At 35.0% G+C, this 20440-nt stretch overlaps 1 protein-coding gene across 1 annotated transcript in view; it reads right to left on the bottom strand.

The window, feature by feature from the left end:
- The window catches only part of LOC111048016 (helicase POLQ-like), a 121744-nt gene extending 106001 nt beyond the window's left edge, over positions 1–15743 (bottom strand). The window contains exon 1 of the mRNA XM_039427559.1: positions 15543–15743. The gene's annotated coding sequence lies outside the window, so the exon portion shown is untranslated. The remainder of the gene's footprint in view (positions 1–15542) is intronic.
- Positions 15744–20440: the final 4697 nt, after the last annotated feature.

Here is a 20440-nt window from a genome sequence, read left to right as displayed (position 1 = left end):
TAGATATAATGTTTGTAGACTTGTGTTCTTTGCTAATTGGCAATTGATGATGTATTTATGCTTTGAAGCTCTAGGCACTTATTCCAGGTACTTCTGCCAGGCGTCTCTCTCAAAATTGTAATGGCTGGCTTATGTTAGGAGTGTTGGCTTCTGTTGAAATTTTCCTAAATAATTGAAAGTTAAGATGTGTTATTTGTGATCTAAATGTTTTTGTAAAGTTTATTGATGTTATTGAACATATTATGTGAAATGTAGATTTCAATTTTTCTTTTCATTTTGTGTTGAATTTCCCATTTAATGTTGAAAGCCATAAGCCTGTTTTGAAATCTGTAAACGATATATAAGTATTCTTGATCTATAAGTTATATATTTTGATATTGATTTGAAACAATAATTTCTGTGTTTTTGTGAAAGCTGTTGAAATCTATTTTGATGAACAGAACAAACATATTAGTAACCTCAATCATGTTCAATCTATGTTCGATCCATGTATGATTATTTGTTCTAATGTAAACTGAAATTTTTGAATCATTTTTTTTTTTAAATTATAATTTGATTTGCTCTGAACTGGATTTCTTATTCATAAGCATTAGATCCATTCATGATATATCAAGATATTAGCTTATTTGGAACTGATGACTTTCCTTAGCAATAGGTGAAGGCTAACCAACCTATAAGGATAAATTGGTAGCACACCAAAGCTAAAGCTTAAACCAAATCTTGATTTTTTTTTATTTAAACTAAAATGCCGTTTTCAGAGTATCAGTTTAAACTTTGTATTGGGTTCAAACTCTGGGAAAGTTTAAACATTCACAGCAGGAGGTTTAAACCAAATAATTTGGATTAACTTGACATCTATAAAGATTTGATGGGGAAACAGCTGATAGTAAATTATTTTTCAATGGTTGTTTTTATTGCTTCTGTAGATGATAATCTCTTATTATATTTATTATTATTATTATTATTATATATCTATAAAAGGCTAAGCCCCGACAGACTGAAATCACACCACAGCCCAAATTACTGAGCCTAAAAACTTGAAATTTTTCACAATTGTTTATGGTAGCCTCAAACATCCACTTAGAAAGGATTTTCAGAAATTTTCCCACCTCAGGGAGCTGGGGCCCCTCAAAAATTTTGTACTTTTTAACTGCTCATTCCACAGCAAAGTCATGAAGAAATTTTTTGTTCAGCTATGAAAAATAATTAGATATATGCAGAAAAATTCTGATCAGGAGCTCAGGGGTGTTCAGGAGAGGGCTTTTTTCGAAAATTTTTATGTAAAATCACACTACAGCTAAAACTGATTGGCCAACAGACTTAAAACTTTGCACAAAAATTCTTCAAACATGCAAGATGTGCACTAAGAACGAATTTTGAGATATTTTGCCTCTAAGGATTTCAAAGGATGAAAAAGGATCCTATTAAAAAAGGTTATGAACATGGTAAGGTGAATGCCATATGAAACTGAGATAATTGACACATGATATTCTAACATATGTTGCAATCATTGGAAAGCTTAAAATAATCTTATCAATCAGCTGATCGAAATAATTTTTCGTAAATCGAGAGCACGAGCTTGCCACGTGTGTGTTTCATTGTTGTATTCTTGGCCAGTTCGGTTTGTGCCTTCTATCAGCTGTATTTGGATTCTCATACATTCCAATAAGAACAGAGCACAGAGATTTTCTTTGGTTAGGAGTTTGTTGATAATTCTTTTTTCAAATTTAAATTCTATTGCCATCAAAAATCACATTGAAAACTTTCTCAATAGACAACAAGATTACAAAAAAAATGTCGATCATATACCTACATTTATTTGTAGCATGGCCAGAAAAAGGCAAACCTTAGCCGTGAGTTTATTCAATATAGCCTATACAGGGTGATTCTAAATTATGGTAAAATAATTTAATACGTGATAGTAGAGGTAAAAATAAGAAAAAAATTCTTATAAACATATATCCATAAACGCTTCATTAGCGAACTATACAGAGTGAAAGTTTTTGCCCAGAATTCAGTTCCTCTGGTGAAATACACCAATGCTGAATTGTTTGGGGACTAGTTTTTGAAAAACTTATGCTGGATTAATATGGAAAAATATCTGAAAAGTTGAATAAAGCTAGTCTGGGAGCTGTAGTGTGAGTAGTTTTTGAGAAAAAAGTTGAAATATGCAAAAAATTTAAGTAGAAAAACACAGACTTTTACATTTGATGCCCAATAACTTTCTTTAATGACCAGTAAACAGATAATTATTCGCAATAAAGATTGTAGAGAATTTAATTCTGAAAAGAATTATGTAAGCTGTGTAAACTAAATTTGATTAAGAGTTGAATAAAATGTATTCTTATGTAGTACATTACACCACAAAAATTTGCTGTTTTATAAGGAGAGAACTAATAACTCATAGGTTGTAGCTGATTGCAAATAAAATATTCGGTTTTTTATGAAAAGTTTTATTTCTATATGAAAGTAACATATCTGAATGACATTATACTTATACCAAAAGACTAAAGATGATGTTCAAAGTGACCTCCGTTGTTCTGAATGCATATGTTCAGACGTCTTCTCATTGATTGTCAGACCTGTTCAAATATTCCAGGAATCTGCTTTATCATTCCTATTCCATTCAAAATCCTTAATCGGAGTATTGTATACTAATAAGGTTTTCAAGTGTCCCCGAAGATGAAAATCCAAAAGATTCAAGTATGGCGACCTAGCTGGCCATGGTAATGGCCCACCTCGGCCTATCCATTGATTTGAAAAGCTTTGATCCAGGTGTTCACGAACAGCAACACTGAAGTGGGCTGGAGCTCCATCATGCATAATCCAAATGTTCTGGCGCAACTGAAGAGGTACATCTTCAAATAAGATAAACAGCTCATCTCTCAAAAAGTAGATTAAATGGGGAAAAATCTACTTTATGGGGAAAAATCTATTAAATGGGGAAAAAATGGGGGAATCTACTTTTCGATCTCTCGAAAAGTAGATTATGCCATTAAGCCTGGGAGGAAGCTCGAACAGAAGTAGATGATCTCCTATGATGCCTGCCCAAATGTTTACTGAAAAGTGATGTTGTGGAGGATTAGGATTGATGGCATGAGGATTCTCATCTGCCCAAATATGTTGGTTGTGGACGTTAACGATATGGTAGGTGTTTTTGTAAAGTGTGCCTTGTCGGTAAATAAAACGGTTGTTAATAAGTTTGGGTTAACAAGTTTTTCTAAAAACCATCAGCAAATACCAGCACGGGGGATACAGTCTCGTGACAATAGAGTATGAACTTTCTGGAGGTGGTATGGATGTAATTTTTTCTCTTTTAGTATCCTCCAAATAATAGATTAATTGACATTAAACTGCACTGACAATTCTCTCATGCTCTTCTCTGGATGTTCATAAATTACATTAAGAACTTGTTCTTCTAACTCAACAGTCATAGTAGATCGGGGTCCGCCTGCATAAATGTGCTCTTTGGATATCAAAGAACCTGTTTCAGACAGACGTTGATGAATAGTGGCAAAAAACCTTGAACTTGGACATACTTGGTGAGGAAAGTTCTCTTGATACAAACGTCTTGCTTCAGTACAATTACAGTGTCCCATTCCATACATTAAATGCATGTCAGCTAATTCGGAGTATGAATAATGTCTAAAATTACCTGCCACTTTTTAAAAAGTTAACACTTAACACAAAAATCTGGTGTGGCGCACTCACACAACTTTCCTTGCCGTTATGAAAATTGATCACCTGACACTAGTGTTCCCGCGCATCTCAAGTCTACTATTCAAAGATTTGAGCCAGCTGGTGACAGGGCAATAACGCTGGAGACACACGAGGTCTGCTATCTCTTCATAGTGAATCATTTAATAGAATCAACAGTTGCCAACAGTTTGCAATTGGATAATCACATTTTCTCGAATTTCGAGCTTATTTTTAATTTTAGGTGAAAATGTTACTAAACATTAATTGTAGAAATTCTCATGCTCAATATATTCCACTCGAAATTTTTTGTTTAAATTGTATCTGAGTAACTTAAGGAGTACCTTAATTTTTTCGGAAAGCGATACTTTCCTTACCTATGGTAATAGGGCAAGGAAAGTAAAAATAAAAATAGATAGGTTAAATCAGTGTTTCAGAAATGAATTCAATGTTTTCATAGTTGTTGATTGTCAATAGATGGTCCAGGAAATATGTGATGTACGATGAATCACACAGAATTCCATATTCTTTCCATCTTCCATTTTAGGATGAATATAAGCTAAGCTAAATTCAAAAATTTTCAAATTATTCTTTCATTCTTCAGTAATTAATGGATGCAATATGAACAACTCTCTTTCATGAGGTGAATATATTTTTCCAACATTTTCCAGTTTTTCAATGATAGGGAAGTGATAATTATTTGTATACGTCTTCTAAGGAACGATTATTATCTACAGCTGGTACTAATCAACTACCTACACTAACTTCAACTCCAAACTACCGTTTTAATACCAGGGGCATGTTTCATAAAAGTTACAATCTAGAAGTTTGTGTTTCATAAACAATTTTCCCTGTAAAACAATTTACAAGATATTTGCCTGTATTACAAGTAAATAATACTGGGGCCTGTCTCATAAAACCCTTGTAATACAGGGCCTGTATATTATGTTTCATAAAAAAAAATTCTACACTTGTAAAATCACCTGTAATATTCGCCTGTATTACAGTTCCTTCATTTTGAATTAATGTTTTCATTGGCCAGCGAGCCTAATATAATATTTGAACAAAGTGCCACTTGAAATGTTTTAGTGGAAAATCCACATTATCTAATTTCTGACGATGGACAGATTGCATTCATGCTGGAAATGTTTATGATAAAAATAGTTGAGAAATTATTATAACTACTTAACTTACATAACTTATTATAACAGTTATGTGAGTAGTAATGTTTCAAAAAAGTTAATTATCAAATGTTAATGATTAAATTTGTTTAATAAAAAACATAAAACATTATGGACGTACACTTTCTGAATATTTTCAAGATTGAGGAAAGCTTAATCTAAACCGTTCATAATATTGATATTTCCTGCATCATATTGTAAGAAATTCTGTCCTGGAAAATTCTTGGCCTACGAATAATAACATAGTCATCTTTACCAGAACTAGAACTACTACCTTCATCCATTTCAACACGTTGCCTTTTTAACAAAATGTCACTTTTCAAGATTCTACCTACACTTGTAAAAGTTTTAGGATGGTCTAAACAATGATAAAATATTCAACATCTTACAGGTCCAGTAATACAGGAAGTTTCTTTTTATGAAACACAACAACTATGATAAAGTCCTGTATTATTCACTTGTAATACAGACAAATGTCTTGTAAATTGTTTTACAGGGAAAATTGTCTATGAAACACAAACTTCTAAATTTTACCTGTAATACAGGAACTTTTCCTGTATTACAGGACTTTTAACTTTTATGAAACAGGCCCCTGGACTATATTTTTGTTGTGTTTCATAGAAAGAAACTTCCTGTATTACTGGACCTGTAAGTTGTTGAATATTTTATCATTATTTAGACTATCCTAAAACTTTTACAAGTGTAGGTGAAATCTTGAAAAATGACATTTTGTTGTAAAGGCAATGTGTTAAAATGAATGAAGTTCTAGTTCTAGTGAAGATTACTATGTTAATTGTAGACCAAGAATTTTTTATGGACAGAATTTCATACAATATGATGCAGGAAACTTATGAATAATTATAATGAACGGTTTAGATTAAGCTTTCCTCAGTAAAGTGTTATTGGAAATATTCAGAAAATGTACGTCCATAATGTTTTTTATTAAACAAAAATAACATATCGAGTTCATGTCGTTAATTTAATTATTAACATTTGTTAATTATTTTGTTTACATAAACATAACTGTTATAATAAGTTTGTAAGTTGAGTTGTTATTATAATCTTGACTAATTATCATCAACAAAATTATTTTCCTGCATGAATACAACCTGTCCATCGTTAGAAATTTGATAATGTGGGTTCTCCACCAAAACGTTTAATGTGATTCGTTAGGACAAAATAAAGGAACTGTAATAGGTGAATATTAACAGGTGATTTTACAAGTGTAGAATTATTTTTATGAAACATAATTTTACAGGATTGTAAATTCGAATTTATAAGTCCTGTAATACAGGCCTTGTATTACAGGGGTTTTATGAAACAGGCCAATAAACAAGCCACAATTTATCACAGGGTGACGTGTTTATTATACAGCTGGTAACTTCAGATGCTCAATCATATTATCACAATATGATCTTGAATCATGATCATCTTTCCGTTCTTCAGTAGCCACTCTGTTGACAATTTCGAAAACATAGGTCTGTAAAATGGATTAATAAATAATTATTATTATCCCCCTATTAAAATTTCTCTTCAGAAACCATCCCCAATATTCACACAACATATTCCCAAAGTTTCATGCCGTTATGTGAATTTTTTGTTCTTTCAGAGCTTATAACTCTCCAAAAATGCATCGTAAAAATGAATGCTTGAGACTAGTTTGAGGGGAAGATAGCAGAAGTACAGAATAATCATTGGTGGTGATTTCAATGTACTCCTTGAAGTTCCATCCAAGGGGAGAGATATCTTTGTCAACCTATTACGAAGTTACGAAGTCACAATCTATTTGTTGGTAGTCTTTGTCCCACCAGGGGTGATGCTTGTCTGGACACTGTGAAAACCAACTTGAACTCCTGGGAGTATACTGCCAGAGTGGTTGATCCCTTGAATATGATCATAGCGCAGTTCTTCTTCAAGCCAGTTTACATAAGACTGAACAAACACAGGAACCTTAGAAGGGCAACTACATCAGCTACTCCATAGTGGTGAGAGAAGAAAGAATTCCCATTCTTTGCAGGAAGCTTGAGGGCATCAACTGGACGGAGGTTTTTGGACTCACAAAGCTAGAATACATGCTGGATATGCTGTTGGCTGGTTATGATAATGTCTTCAACACAGTATTCCCAAAGACAATAAGGAAGGTTTCGAGAAACAGCAGAAGAGGAACTCAAGCTGCAAATAGGCCATGGTTTGACAAAGTTCTAGCCCAGGTAAAGAACCTAGTGGTACTGCTTCATCATAAGCACAAGACAGCAGCGACACCTGAAGATAAAAACTACTGGTTAGACCACTACCAAAAACAAAAAAAAAAATTCAGGATTCAGGTTGGCATGGCAAAAAGAAAGTACACGACAGAGATTATCATGTCTGCAAAAGCAGCCTGGGGCATCATAAATACCCATCGCCCAAAGAAACCTCAAATAGAATCACCTCTCAACAATTACTTTAACAATTACTTTGTTAGTGTGGCAGAAAACATTCTGCAGGATTTGCCTGACTGTGACTCAAATCCCATCAACAATGTAGGACAGGTGCAACAGCGGATGATGGACTGGAAGCCGGTGAGTGCTGACTGTGTGACCGACATTGTGTCAGGCCTGAAAAACTGTAGGTTTCAGGATATCAATGGACTTTACCGTGCTACCACATAAATGTAATATTACAACTTTCAACCTTTGTGCTGAAGGCAACAGCAAAACAAATAGCTGAACCATTGGCTGCAGCCATTAACAGCTGTTTTGTGGCAGGAAGGTTTCCAGACTGGCTCAAGACAGCAATAACAGTGCCAATTCACAAAGGAGGAGTCTGCCAGACTCATACAAGTAGCAAAGTTGTGGTTTCTTGCCAACAAGCTCAAACTAAATGAGGAGAAAACAAACATCTTGGTTTGCTCATTGAAGAGACTACCAGTTGTATCAGATCCAGTAAAACTGTTAGGATTCTGGTTGGATGAGTGATTGAGCTGGAATCATCATGTGAATCAAGTATGCAGGAGATTGTCCAGGGTGCTGTACCTCCTTTGTAAGCTGAGATGTGTGGTGGATCAGAGAAGTCTTATCATTCATTGTTTCACAGCCTTATCATCTATGGATTGCTCCTGTGGGGTCACACACCAGCTGTCCACGATGTGCTGCTGCTGCAAAAGAAGAGTCTGAGAATAGTGACATTTTCCAGCTTCAGGGATCACTGCAGGCCACTATTTAGGGATCTTGGGATACTCATGGTATACAGTCAATATGTGTTGTGCTCGCTGATGTATATCAAGAAGAACCTGGAGCAGTAACAAAAAAGGTGTGATATACACAGCCACAATACGCGACATGCAACTAGACTGGAGGTGCCCCAGAGCCGACTGGCTGGGACCTACAATAGCTTTCCTTCGCACGCAATAAGATTTTTTAACAGCCTTCCTAGACAAATTCAGGAAACACAGGACTCTTGATTCTATACCACGTTGAAAAAATAAACTCCTGGAAAAGCCACACTACTCACTGCAGGATTTTTACAGTGAACCTCTTTTTGGGAGTCAAGCACCTCCACAGCGTGAATGACCATGTTAGGTTATTTTATTGAGATTTCCGACACTGCCTATCTGGAACCCCAGTCATTGGCAATGACCTCAAGTATCAAGTAAGTTTGCATCTCTAACCCCTCTGCTAAAGATGTGGAACCACCAAGTTTCAACCCCGACATTGAAGATGCTATCACAATGAAACGAAAAAAATAAAAAGTTAAAATAATATACCCAATTAAAGATAATTTATTGCTCTACAAACCTACAATAAGCATTCATTTTCACAATGTATTGTTGAAGAGTTATAAGCCCTGAAAGACCGAATATCTCAAAAACAGTTAGAAATATCACAAAACTCCACTGAACAAAGCTTGTAGAAAATTAAATTTCACACTCACATTTCCTGCAACAGTCGTGAGGAAATGCGTGTATTTATACATCAGACTGAAGAGAATTTAAAACTCTATAAGCTCCCAATCTGATTGATTGATTTTTTCCTCTGATTTTTAAAAATTTATAAGAGCAAAAAAGTGGAAGTAAACAGTAGTTTTTTTTTTAATATCACACTTTGAGTCTTGGATATATCAAAAACTGAGAGATATTGGAAAAGTTGTATAATCAATATTGTGGAAAATTTTGTAAGCTTTAATTTTGTATGGAATGGTCATGTTCGCAAGATAGATAGTTTTTGAGTTATATGCAAGAAACAAAAAAATGGTACCTTTGAACCACCCCCATCCCCTTAGCACAGTGAGTCCCTGAACAAAAATGCGGGATCTATTAATAATTAGGGGAGAGTGGGGTTCATTTGATCAGCTTTGAAATTCCCTCCATTTTTTAATTTGGTGAGGGAAATTCAGTGTCTACATGTTGGCTAGCCTGTAGCGAAGCATTGTCAACGCCTGTCCTCCATCTTGGATGCTTTTGTTAGTTGAGAGTGGTTGCTTGTCATTTTTCAACCTTAGAATTGTGATTTTGAATCTCAACCACAAGAATATCAAGGATCAACCCGCATCAGTATTATATTTTACTGCATTTCACAGGTAACTATAAACTTTTTGCTATATTTTGGTATGATTAACCTTAAGATAACTTGTCCTTAGAACTTGCTTAACCTATTTTAGTCAAGTCATGCACTGTGGGGCACATTTGATCAACAAGACTGGGGTACATCTGATCAGTTGATCAAATGTACCCCCAACTAATTTTTTCACTGTGATGTAAAAATAATCATGAGAAATGGCTGTTTCACCTAGGTTTTAAGGCATTCATGAGTATACACTTGAAGGGTCATATTATTAGTCTACTTTTGACCTAGGACCTACCTCCAGAGTTAGACCTAGACTTTACTTTTATAAATAAAATAGGTTGTTTAACCTAGTTTTTAAGCCTTCAAGAGTAAATACATGTTGGGGCCAATCATTAGGCACACTATTGGTCTAGGCCTATATGCCTACTTCTAAAATTAGACCCAATACCTTCTCTCCTCTTGTAGAAATGAAACTGGTATGAACATTATAGCCTATTATTATGTTGATCTGAAATATCAACCTCTAATTTTTTTGAATCTTAATATAGATACCATCTAATTGTGCTGTTTGTTTGTTTCAGATTTGAAATGGTCCGTAATTATGTGAAGAAAAAACTCATCCAGAAGTCAATGAAAGAGAAGTAGAAGCCGCTCTTATTGATGTAACTCAAAATAAAATGCCAATACATCAAGCTGCTGCCGTGCATGGCCTCAATTATGCTACTTTGTACTACAGGCTTCAGAAGCAAAAAGCCATCATACCTTCAGAGCAGCGACCTACAGAAGCAAATGAAGTGGGTGAAGATTCATGACCTGAAGTTCCAGTAAAGCCAGTTTCTAAACACCATTCTAAGTACGCGGCCAATCAAGTTTTTACTGAAGAAGAAGAACAGTTGCTAGAAGATTACATCTTAAAATATTCAAGTTTAAACTATGGATTAACATATCACTTGATTAGAATAACATCATATGAATATGCTGCTCATTTGGGTCACTGCCCAGAAAAATGGGAAGAAAAACAAATGGCATGAATTGATTGGTTGAGATCGTTTATGAAATGCCACAACAAACTTTCTCTAAGAAACCCAGAGAATACAAGTATTTCACGAACAACAGGGTTCAACAAATTAAATGTAGATGCATTTCAAGCCAACTTAAAAGAGGTCTTAGAGAAATACAAATTCACTCCAGAAAAAGTTTATAATTGCGATGAGACCGGTATACCTACTGTGGTTCAAGCTCCCAATGTAGTTGCAAGGGTAGGATCGAAACAAGTTGGGCAAGCTGTTTCAAATGAGAGAGGAAACATGATAACAATGTGTGCCATTATTAACGCAGCTGCAAACACCATCCCCCCAGTTTTTGTGTTTCCGAGAGCCCGATTCCATGATTCTCTGATGACAGGATCTGTAACAGGTAGTATTGGACTTGCCAACAGTCCTCAAAGTGGGTGGATGACATCCATTCTGTTCTACAAAGTTCTTGAACACATCCAGAAGCACACAAGCTGCACCAAAGAATCGCCGATACTGTTAATCATTGATAACCATGAATCACATTGCTGTTTAGAAAACATTCTGTATGCCAGAGATAATGGCATAGTAATTTTGACTTTGCCTCCACCCTGCAGCCACTAGATGTGACAGTTTTAGGGCCATTCAAGAGAGCACTGTCAGTGACTCAAAATGACTGGTTGGTTAGCCACCCAGGTCAAAAAATTGTTATCAGTGAATTGGCAGGTTTGTGTTCTCAAGCTTATGACCAATCATTTACCAGAAAAACATCATTTCAGGGTTCAAACAGTGCGGCATATGGCCTTATTCTTGAATTGTGTTTTCCGAAGATGAATTTGCATGTGCTCCAGTAAATGAAGAGACAAGTCAACATGATAATGTTCACAATGCAAGTAATAAAACCCTTGTTGAACAAGCAATTGGTCTAACAGATACTCCAATCTCAGTTGAAGCAGCACCATCACCTTCTTGCAGCTTCACCCAGAATCAGTTCATATCTCCTGGCCCGGAAGTTGTTAGGCCCCTTCCAACTTATATCATCAAAAGTGGTGGTAAGGGACGCGGTGGAAAACAACCTGGAAAATCCCGAATCTTGACAGCAACGCCGGAAAAAACAGGATCGAGAAAGAAAGAAAATGGAACGTAAATTGGAGAGAGAAGTGAAAGCAAAGAAAAGCTTGAAATGTCATTGAAGCCTAAACCAAGGCCAAAAAAGCCTAAGTTGGATCCTTTGCCAGATTCGAGTGATTCAGACTGTGAGTCTGTGCCTGAGTATATGGAAAGTGATGACTCGCCTTATGAATCATTTTCTGATGGGAGCTCAGACACAAGCTCTCATGAGCCTGAAACCAACTTTCCCAAAATCAATCCGATTTTGGAGAAATATTATGCAATATTTTATGACATCAGCTGGTACAGTACTTAGGCAGAGTGATAGATTTTCCAGATGAAGGTGAAACAAAAGTAAAGTTTTTGAAAGTGGGACTAGGAGATGCCTATGATTGGCCTAAAGATGATGATATCCAGATCATCCAAAATGAATTTATATTCTATGGCCCCATCAATCTCATTGGAAATGGGCCCTTCTATATTGATGACAAATGTCGACGCTGTATTAGCAATAAATACAAGCAGTTGAAGAGAAGTAATTAATCTTTTTTATTGTGGAGAAGGGAAACAGGATATATGATTTAAATGAAGGACATATATGGCCTATGTTGAATAAAACATAAATTTGGACATTTTCTTCTTGTATTACTTTGTGAGCTAAAACGTATGCCTACTACATAAACCCACAATTACACCAAATTTGAAAGTTATTGAGTGCTTCTTATTTATTTGAACTCCTAAAAAGCCATTTTTTATTTATTGATCAAATGTACCCCACGATGGGGTACTTTTTACCCACGATGGGGTACATTTGATCAACATGCTTAAGTTTTTAAAAATATTTCTTTAGTTAATAATTTTCAACATTTTGTATTAATAAGACCAAAGTAATTTACCCAAAGGTATGAGTTATCTGTTAATATATTTGTTCAATTCAAACTGTTATAATAAATACAAAAATGAATGTTTAAAAATTGATCAAATGTACCCCACTCTCCCCTAATGTCTCTTTAATGCTGTTTAATCTGTTATACAGAGTGAGTCATATGTATGGGAACCCTTCAATAAATTGGAGACTGTTGTAGACATGATACTGTAAATTTCAGGATAAGTAATTGGTCAATAAAATACTCTACCTTTTGACGTACAACTGAATTTCAACCCCTCATAAGGGGGTGACTTTGGGGTTGTAACTCGAATATTTCAAATATAACACCCATTGTGTAACACATAGTTTTAAAGGCCTTCACAAAACTATGAAGATGACATCAATAAAAATGTTCTATGATACTTTCAATCAAGATGGCGGCTGATTAAAATTTATTAATTATTTCTTTAACCCAAACTTCAATCAGCCGCCATTTTGAAAAAAAGTAACATTTTTATTGATGTCATCTTTCTAGTTTTGAGAAGGCCTTTAAAATTATGTACCACACAATAGGTTTTTACAACCTCTAAAGTCACCCCCTTATGAGGGGTTGAAATTCAGTTGCTCATCAAAAGGTAGAGTATTTGACCTATAACTTATCCTAAAATTTACAGTATTAGGCTGCACTTTAGTATATGGGCCGCGGAATCTAGCATTGAGACCTACATAGATCGATAGAGGAGGTCAAGACGAGTTCAACCATGTATCACATTGTTGTCGATTTCCAAGGATTAGCTGAACAAACATGGTGGAAAGCTGAAATTTTTATATCAATTTTCATTTTTTATAATTTTTTATGGCTACAATACGTTTTAGAATAGTGCAATTTTATGTAAAATTTGACGGGGAATCCACTGGAACCGGTTTCAGGTTTGTCACTTCAGTAGTTTTTGAGATATTGCAAAAAAAATGCAGAAAAGTGCAAATTTTTGCTTTATAAGAGGTTAACCTGTTTTCATGGTAATTCATAGGTATTTTAAACTGTTGGATTTAGTCGAATGATAAATTCTAATAAAAAAATGTTCAATCACTTGATAGCCTAAACTCAAAATTGTTCAAGATATTTGGTCAAATAAAAATATTGCAACTCCATATTTTGCTACCTAGGGAAAGCTGATGTTATGAGAAGCTTAGGTTAGGAAAAGCTTAGATTGGAGAAAAAGCTTAGGTTACGAAAGTCTTAGGTTAGAAAAAGCTTAGGTTAGGAGAAGCTCGGGTCAGGAAAGGCTCGGGTTAGGGAAAGCTTTGGATAGGGAAAACTTTGTTTAGGAAAAGCTTGGATTAGGAAAGTTTAGGTTAGGGAAAGCATAGGTCAGGAAAAGCTTGGGTTAGGGGAGGCTTAGGTTAGGTAAAGATTAGGTTAGGGAAAGCTTAGGTTAGAAGAATTTAGGTTAAAAAAAGCTTATGTTGGGAAAAAGTTTTAGTTTGAGGAAAGCTTAGGTTTGGAAAACTTGGGTTAGGAAAAGCTTAGATAGGGTACAGCTTATGTTTGGTAGAACTTTGGTTAGGAAAACTTAAGTTAGGAAAAGTTCTGGTTAGAGGAAGCTTAGGTTAGGAAATCTTAGGTTATTAGAGTTTGGGTTAGAAAAAACTTAGGTTAGGGAAAGTTCAGGTTAGGAAAAGCTTAGATTAAGAAAAGCTTAGGTTGGGAGAGAGTAGGTTAGCAAAAGCTTAGGTTGGAAAAACTTAGGTTAGGGAAAGCTTAGGTAGGGTAAGGCTTAGGTTTGGAGAAACTTTGGTTAGGAAAAACTTAGGTTAGGAAAAGCTTAGGATAGGTATAGCTTAGTTTAGGGAAAGCTTAGGTTGAGTAAAGCTTAAGTTTGGCGAAAATTTGGTTAGGAAAGCTTAGGTTAGGAGAAGCTTACATTAGCTTATGTTAGGGGAAGCTTGGGTAAGGGGAGGCTTATGTTAGGAAAAACTTAGGTTGGGTGAAGAATTTGATTCAATTATGTCTGGTTTGTCTATTATTTCAATCTTTTAAAACTTCTGAATTGCATTGGAAGCTTAATAAAATGTGATCCTCAATATTTCTCTGCACTATGCCTATGCAAACTTATTTAACTCTTCTAAAGCTAAAATACTACATTTGCTTGCATTTTTTCCAAATATCTTGATAATTTATGAAGGCTTTAACCTCAAATCTATTTCAATGGATTCCCTGTAAAAATCTAAATGAGATTTAGCTGATTTTGTAGTCACTGGAATAGTAAAAAAATTAAAAAGTATGGAGTGTGCAATTTGTTTTTATTTTCCCAAATATCTCCAACAATTATTAGTTGAGGCTATAAAGTGACTGAACATTTTTTCTTTAGAATTTATCATTCTACTAAATCCAATAGTTTAAAATACCTATTTATCACAATGAAAACAAGATAACCTCTTTTAAAGCAAAAATTGCACTTTTCTGCACATTTTTTGCAATATCTCAAAAACTACTGAAGTTACAAACCTGAAATCAGTTTCATTGGATTCCGCGTTGAATTTTACATAAGATTGCACCATTTTAAAACCTATTGTAATTATAAAAAAAAAATTTAAATAAAAATCTAGTTAAAAATTTCAACTTTCCGCCATGTTTGTTCAGCTAATACTTGGAAATCGACAACAATGTTATACCTGGTTGATCTCGTCTTGACCTCCTCTATCGATCTATGTCCTAGGTCTCAATGCTAGATTCCGCGGCCCATAAACTAAACTAAAGCACAGAGGAAAGAAACACTACTTTATGCTTATTCCGTGACTAAAGTCTCCAATTTATGGAAGGGTACTCACTCTGTATATTATCATCGAGAAATCATAGCGAAATAATAACGTACTTATGTGTTCTGTTTCTCTATTATATTTCGTACCGTAAGGAAAAAGCTAATTTTTTATTACTATCAGGTGGCTAGAATTAAAATTTAATATTAAAAACGACTTTAAAATAAGTATCAGAAGTATGTCTTCTCACCGGAAGGTTGCAATTTTTCAAAAGTTAAAATTAAAATTATTTTTTCACGTAAGGCTTTTTGATTGATTTGCAAAATAAATTAATACTATCTTTACATAGATATCACAACTCAGAACTCACCAGTTGGTCTTCTTTATGATCCAGTTTCTAAAGAAATAATATTAAGGTACATTGTCAAAAATTGAGGTTAAGAAGCAGAGAGAAATTCTTCAGTTTGAATTGAATTTGAATTGAAAAAAAGGTTGAATGGTTTGTTGACGAGAGTCGAGTAACGAGAGATTTGATATTTTGATACATGCATGAATGTAGAGTCGACTTAGAAGACTACGTCGACATGATTTATAAACTACTCGACCTTTGTCTATCGATAGATTTTCAGTTTGATATTCGATCCTTCGATGTTCAGCTGTCCGGCGGGGAACCACCATGGTGAGCACTTTTTCACAAGGAGGGAAGCAGAGTCACGACGTCTAAGGAACTATAAAGACTGGGTACACGCAGTCGCCATTTTGAGTCATAGCATTCGTTTCAACTGCTTGTATTGCTTTGTCAGTAAAGGTTACTATAATTCTATTTTATAAATACTCAGTTACTTTTTTTTCACTAAAATAAGTCAAACCGTTTTCAAATTAGTTTACAACAAAGCTGCAACCTATACTATAGTAAATATTACCATAGTAATATTGAAGATTTACTCAAAGATAATGATATTTTTTTCAAACTTTAGGTTTCAATTTAGGAGAAGTGAGTGAGATAGATGTAGTTAATGCTTTCACCTTTCAAATATTTGAAGAATGATAGAAGTAGTGGTTCAGATGGTACACTCATTATTTCATCAAAGAATTGAAGGAATAACTAATTTTGCCATTATTGTAAATATTTCATTTGTCATTCAGAAGCGATGAATTTCCTCTCATCTGGAAAGAAGCTGGAATCACTCCTATTTATAAATCAAGCAAAGAAAATGAGATAGTAATTTTAGGTCTGTAGCCATTAGTGGAGCTAAAGTCATCAGTTTCAAACAACATTCAGTTTCAAGATTATTGGTTTTTTGAAAAGGTTCTTGAAAGTGTTTGAGCAATTAAAGTCTTGTACATAACAGTTTAATTATTTTTTTAATAGAATATCACTGTTACTAGTACTAGGACAAGATCAGTTTATTTCTATCCTAAATAATTACTTCAATTCATTTTACAAGAAGAGTTTTGTAATAGCTTCTCCTTGTAAATTAGCTCATTCATAATAACTGCACTAAATAGATATGTTAATTTTTTCCACTTTCACTAAGCACTCCTGGTGGTTTACACCATATCTGTTGGCTTCTTCCTTTTCAATCTCCTCATTAAAAGCTGGATTGCCTCAACATTTTGGTGGTCATTTAGAGCCTCTTCATAGGTCCTTGCTGTTTTACAATCATCTCCTTGACTGTCTCCACCTGAAGGTCTCTATGAAGGACGGCGTTCCTGATGAAATATGGAGCATTGACAGCATTTCGAAGAAACTTGTTTTGGAATCGTTGGATGATGCCAATATTGCTCTCTGCTGTACAGCCCCACAGTTGTGCACCATACAACCAGACAGGTCTTAGAATTTGTCTGTATTGTAGGTTGATAAGCTTGAATTCCTTCCTATCAGCCAATACATTCTACTGTACTTGTAGTTGAGCTCATCCAACTTTTTCTTAACATGGTTTCTCCACCGAAGCTTGGCATCCAGAGTAATAGCAACATATTTTGTCTCGTTTGCATATGGTATCACGTGGTTGTTGATTCTGACTGGTATGCAATCATGCGGTCTGTTTGCGAAGGTCTATTTTCTCATTTTTACTCTTACATGAGCTGTTTGTGAGCATTATTATATTGATTTGTTTTTCATGAGTCAAAGACACTGGGTACGGTACTGTCCAGGTACTTTCACAAAAATTTATTACTCGCTATGTTGAAAGCTTTTTCTATTTTACTAATAATTGATCATCTCAAAACAATATTACATGAATAATTGACAATATTGTAATGTGAACTTACAAACTGTAGGCTACCATACCTATTATAAGGTACCTAATATAGGTAAGTGTTGAAGCTGAGCAGTAGCTTGGTTTACAATATTATCACTTCCTACCTACTTTATAGGCTTACAAATTCTCCTTGATATCATGAACTCTCTATAATGAATATTAATATTGTCTTAAAAAAATACCGATCCTAGTGGCTTAGAAGACTCACTATTACAATACACTAGTAACGGCAAGTCTTCTAAGCTTGTGCAAGCTACAGTATTATAGCCTAGGCCTATATCTTTTTCTCATCCAAAATCTGACTGATATGAATAATTTACTGGCCTACTCTGGTATAATTTTTACATCTAATAATAATCCATGCAGTAGTGAGTAGACTATTAATTATGATTGATAGAAACTTTTTTCTGAAGACTGCACCTTTCCAAAACTAATAATGTGTAGGCACAGAGTTGAAGGATTACAGCTGGACTAGTTTTGTACGGTACCAGGTTTTGTTTAATTTTATACAAATCATTTCATTTTGTTCTGAACAATACGTTCATTTTTCCAAATTTATCCTTGTTAGAAAAATATTCTCATAAATTTTATAAGCCACTTCAGTCCTTCAGTGATGTCAATATAAATTCTGTCCAAAACCATACAACATAGCGTACGGATGTAATTTGAATTTGGCTCCTTCTTCTGTGACTCAAAATGGCAACAGCGCGTACCTGGTGGGTACCCACTCGGACGACATTGTAAACAAAGGTATATTTTATATATAAAATTTTTCATATTGTTATAGGTGGTGACTTTAATATCAATTTTCTTGATGTTGCATCCACAAATACTGCAACTTTTGTTAATCTGATGAGGTCCCTGAATTTGTACTGCACTGTGAGACAACCCACAAGAAAGGAAGCCTGTCTAGACAATGTGGTAATGAACTTGCCACAGTGTTTGTACAGAGTGGCAGTGATGAGTTAAGCCGCGTTTACACCGGAGTTGGCAACAAAAAATTGCAAACTTCGATTGCAGACGCTAGTTGCCGATGGAAGTCTGCAACTTGTACTTGCAACCTGGGCACATAGTTTGTTTTTAGGTCTGCAACCTGCAACTAAACTTTACAGTATGTAGAAAATCAGACAGTATGTAGAATGTCGAGTGCTGAAGAGGTTGTTCTTGCTGCGGCAGCGTGTGTTATTTTATCAAAATGTAAAAGACCGAGAAGATACTGGGTTCGACCTTCATTGCAGGCAAGAGCAAAGTAAAGCGGCAGCGATCTTTTAAATGATTTGAATCGAGATGATACAGATCCTTTGACGGGAGAATTGAGATGCGATGGCAGTGTAAAAAACTTTTTAAGTATGTCAAGTGACGATTTTGAAATTTAATTGTTGGTATTGGACACATATTAGTAAACAGGATACTAACTACAGGAAAGAAATTCCAGTGCGAGAAAGATTGGCTATTACATTGCGCTTTTTGGCGAGTGGCGACTCTCATACTAGTCTCAGTTATTTGTTTAAAGTTTCCAAAAGTGCGATATCTATTTTAGTGCCAGAGGTTTGTGAGGCTGTTATAGGTTTCCTGAAGGATAACATACAGGTGGGCAAAGAAAGAAAATTACTAAATATTGTTATTTTTAGATACCTTTTATTTATTTACGTTGTGCACTGAGTTAATAAATCTAGACAAAAAAAGCTGCAACCTGGTAGTGACTTGTAAATAAAATATGAACACAAAGTTAAGTTAATGTTTCAAAGTAACACAATTCATAAAATTAGAAATAAATGTATACAACAGAAAAACTCCAAATCAAACAAAGAAACTCTATAGCTTAAGTAATGTATAGCTTAGCTTGAGTAATGTATAGCTTAGCTTACATTATAGCTTAGTTAATGTATTGGCATCTTCATCACCCTCAGGCTCCAGAACCACTTTTTCCCTTCTTATTAATTCGTTGGAATGTTGTAATCAAATTCCTCATTTTAGACTGGACTTCAAGTTTGTTTACTTTTATTTCCTGGGAAATTTCATTCCAAGCATAATTTTTCAAATTTTTGTTTTTAAAATCCGAAAGGGTGAGGTTCCACAAGACAGGCTTCTCTCTAAACAACTCTATCAAAGTAATGACCTGATCATTTGTCCACTCCACTTCACTTGAAAGATTTTCCATTGCACTAGCACAAACAACAACCATACACAAAACACAACAACTCACGACGACTAGCCTGCTTGAACTGACGCAGCGCGACCACGTGGAGTCAACAGGCGGGAGGGGTAGCGGGGTAGTTGCAGACTCAACTTGCATTGCCGACCGGGGTTGGCAACCGCCTTTGATCTTTACCAACTCCGGTCGGAAAACCAAATTTCGGTTGCCAACTCGCAAAATCGGTCTCCAACTACGGTTGGCAATGCGAGTTGCAGTTGTTTTAATGCATGCAACTCAAAATTGCCGATAAATGTCGGCAATCATTGGTTGCTAACTCCGGTGTAAACGTGGCTTTATGCTTTGAGTGACCATGAATCTATCTGTTTCTCTGTGGATGAAAGGAGCTCTGATCTTTTTGTGAATGATCCTCCTGAGGAAATTATGGTGCGCCCAATAGCTAAGAGTCAGTTGAACCACTTCTCACACCTCCTGTCACTGGTGAACTGGAATGAAATAGTAACACCTGGCCCTGCAGAGGAAAATTTCAACAAATTCTTCAGTTGATTTAAGTATCTCTTCGACAACGTTTTCCCTGTCAAAATACAAAAACGAGATCAAAAACCCAACCATAGAAATAAGCCCTGTTGGATGAACCAAGAATTGGTTGTACTCAAGAACTGGGTCATTGTGGCCTATGATCGGTACAGAAATCTCAAGACAAATGATGCCAAGCAAATGTACTTAATGCTCAAGAAAGATTACAAAGAAGAACTTCTAAGAGCTAAACAAAATGCAAATGCACAGCATATAAACTCTTCACAAAATAAGTGCTCAGCTGCATGGAGAGTCATAAGAAGAGAAATAGGG

Source organism: Nilaparvata lugens, chromosome 4 (assembly GCF_014356525.2).
Source record: "Nilaparvata lugens isolate BPH chromosome 4, ASM1435652v1, whole genome shotgun sequence".
NCBI lineage: Eukaryota > Metazoa > Arthropoda > Insecta > Hemiptera > Delphacidae > Nilaparvata > Nilaparvata lugens.
This window is presented reverse-complemented; position numbering and strand designations above follow the sequence as displayed.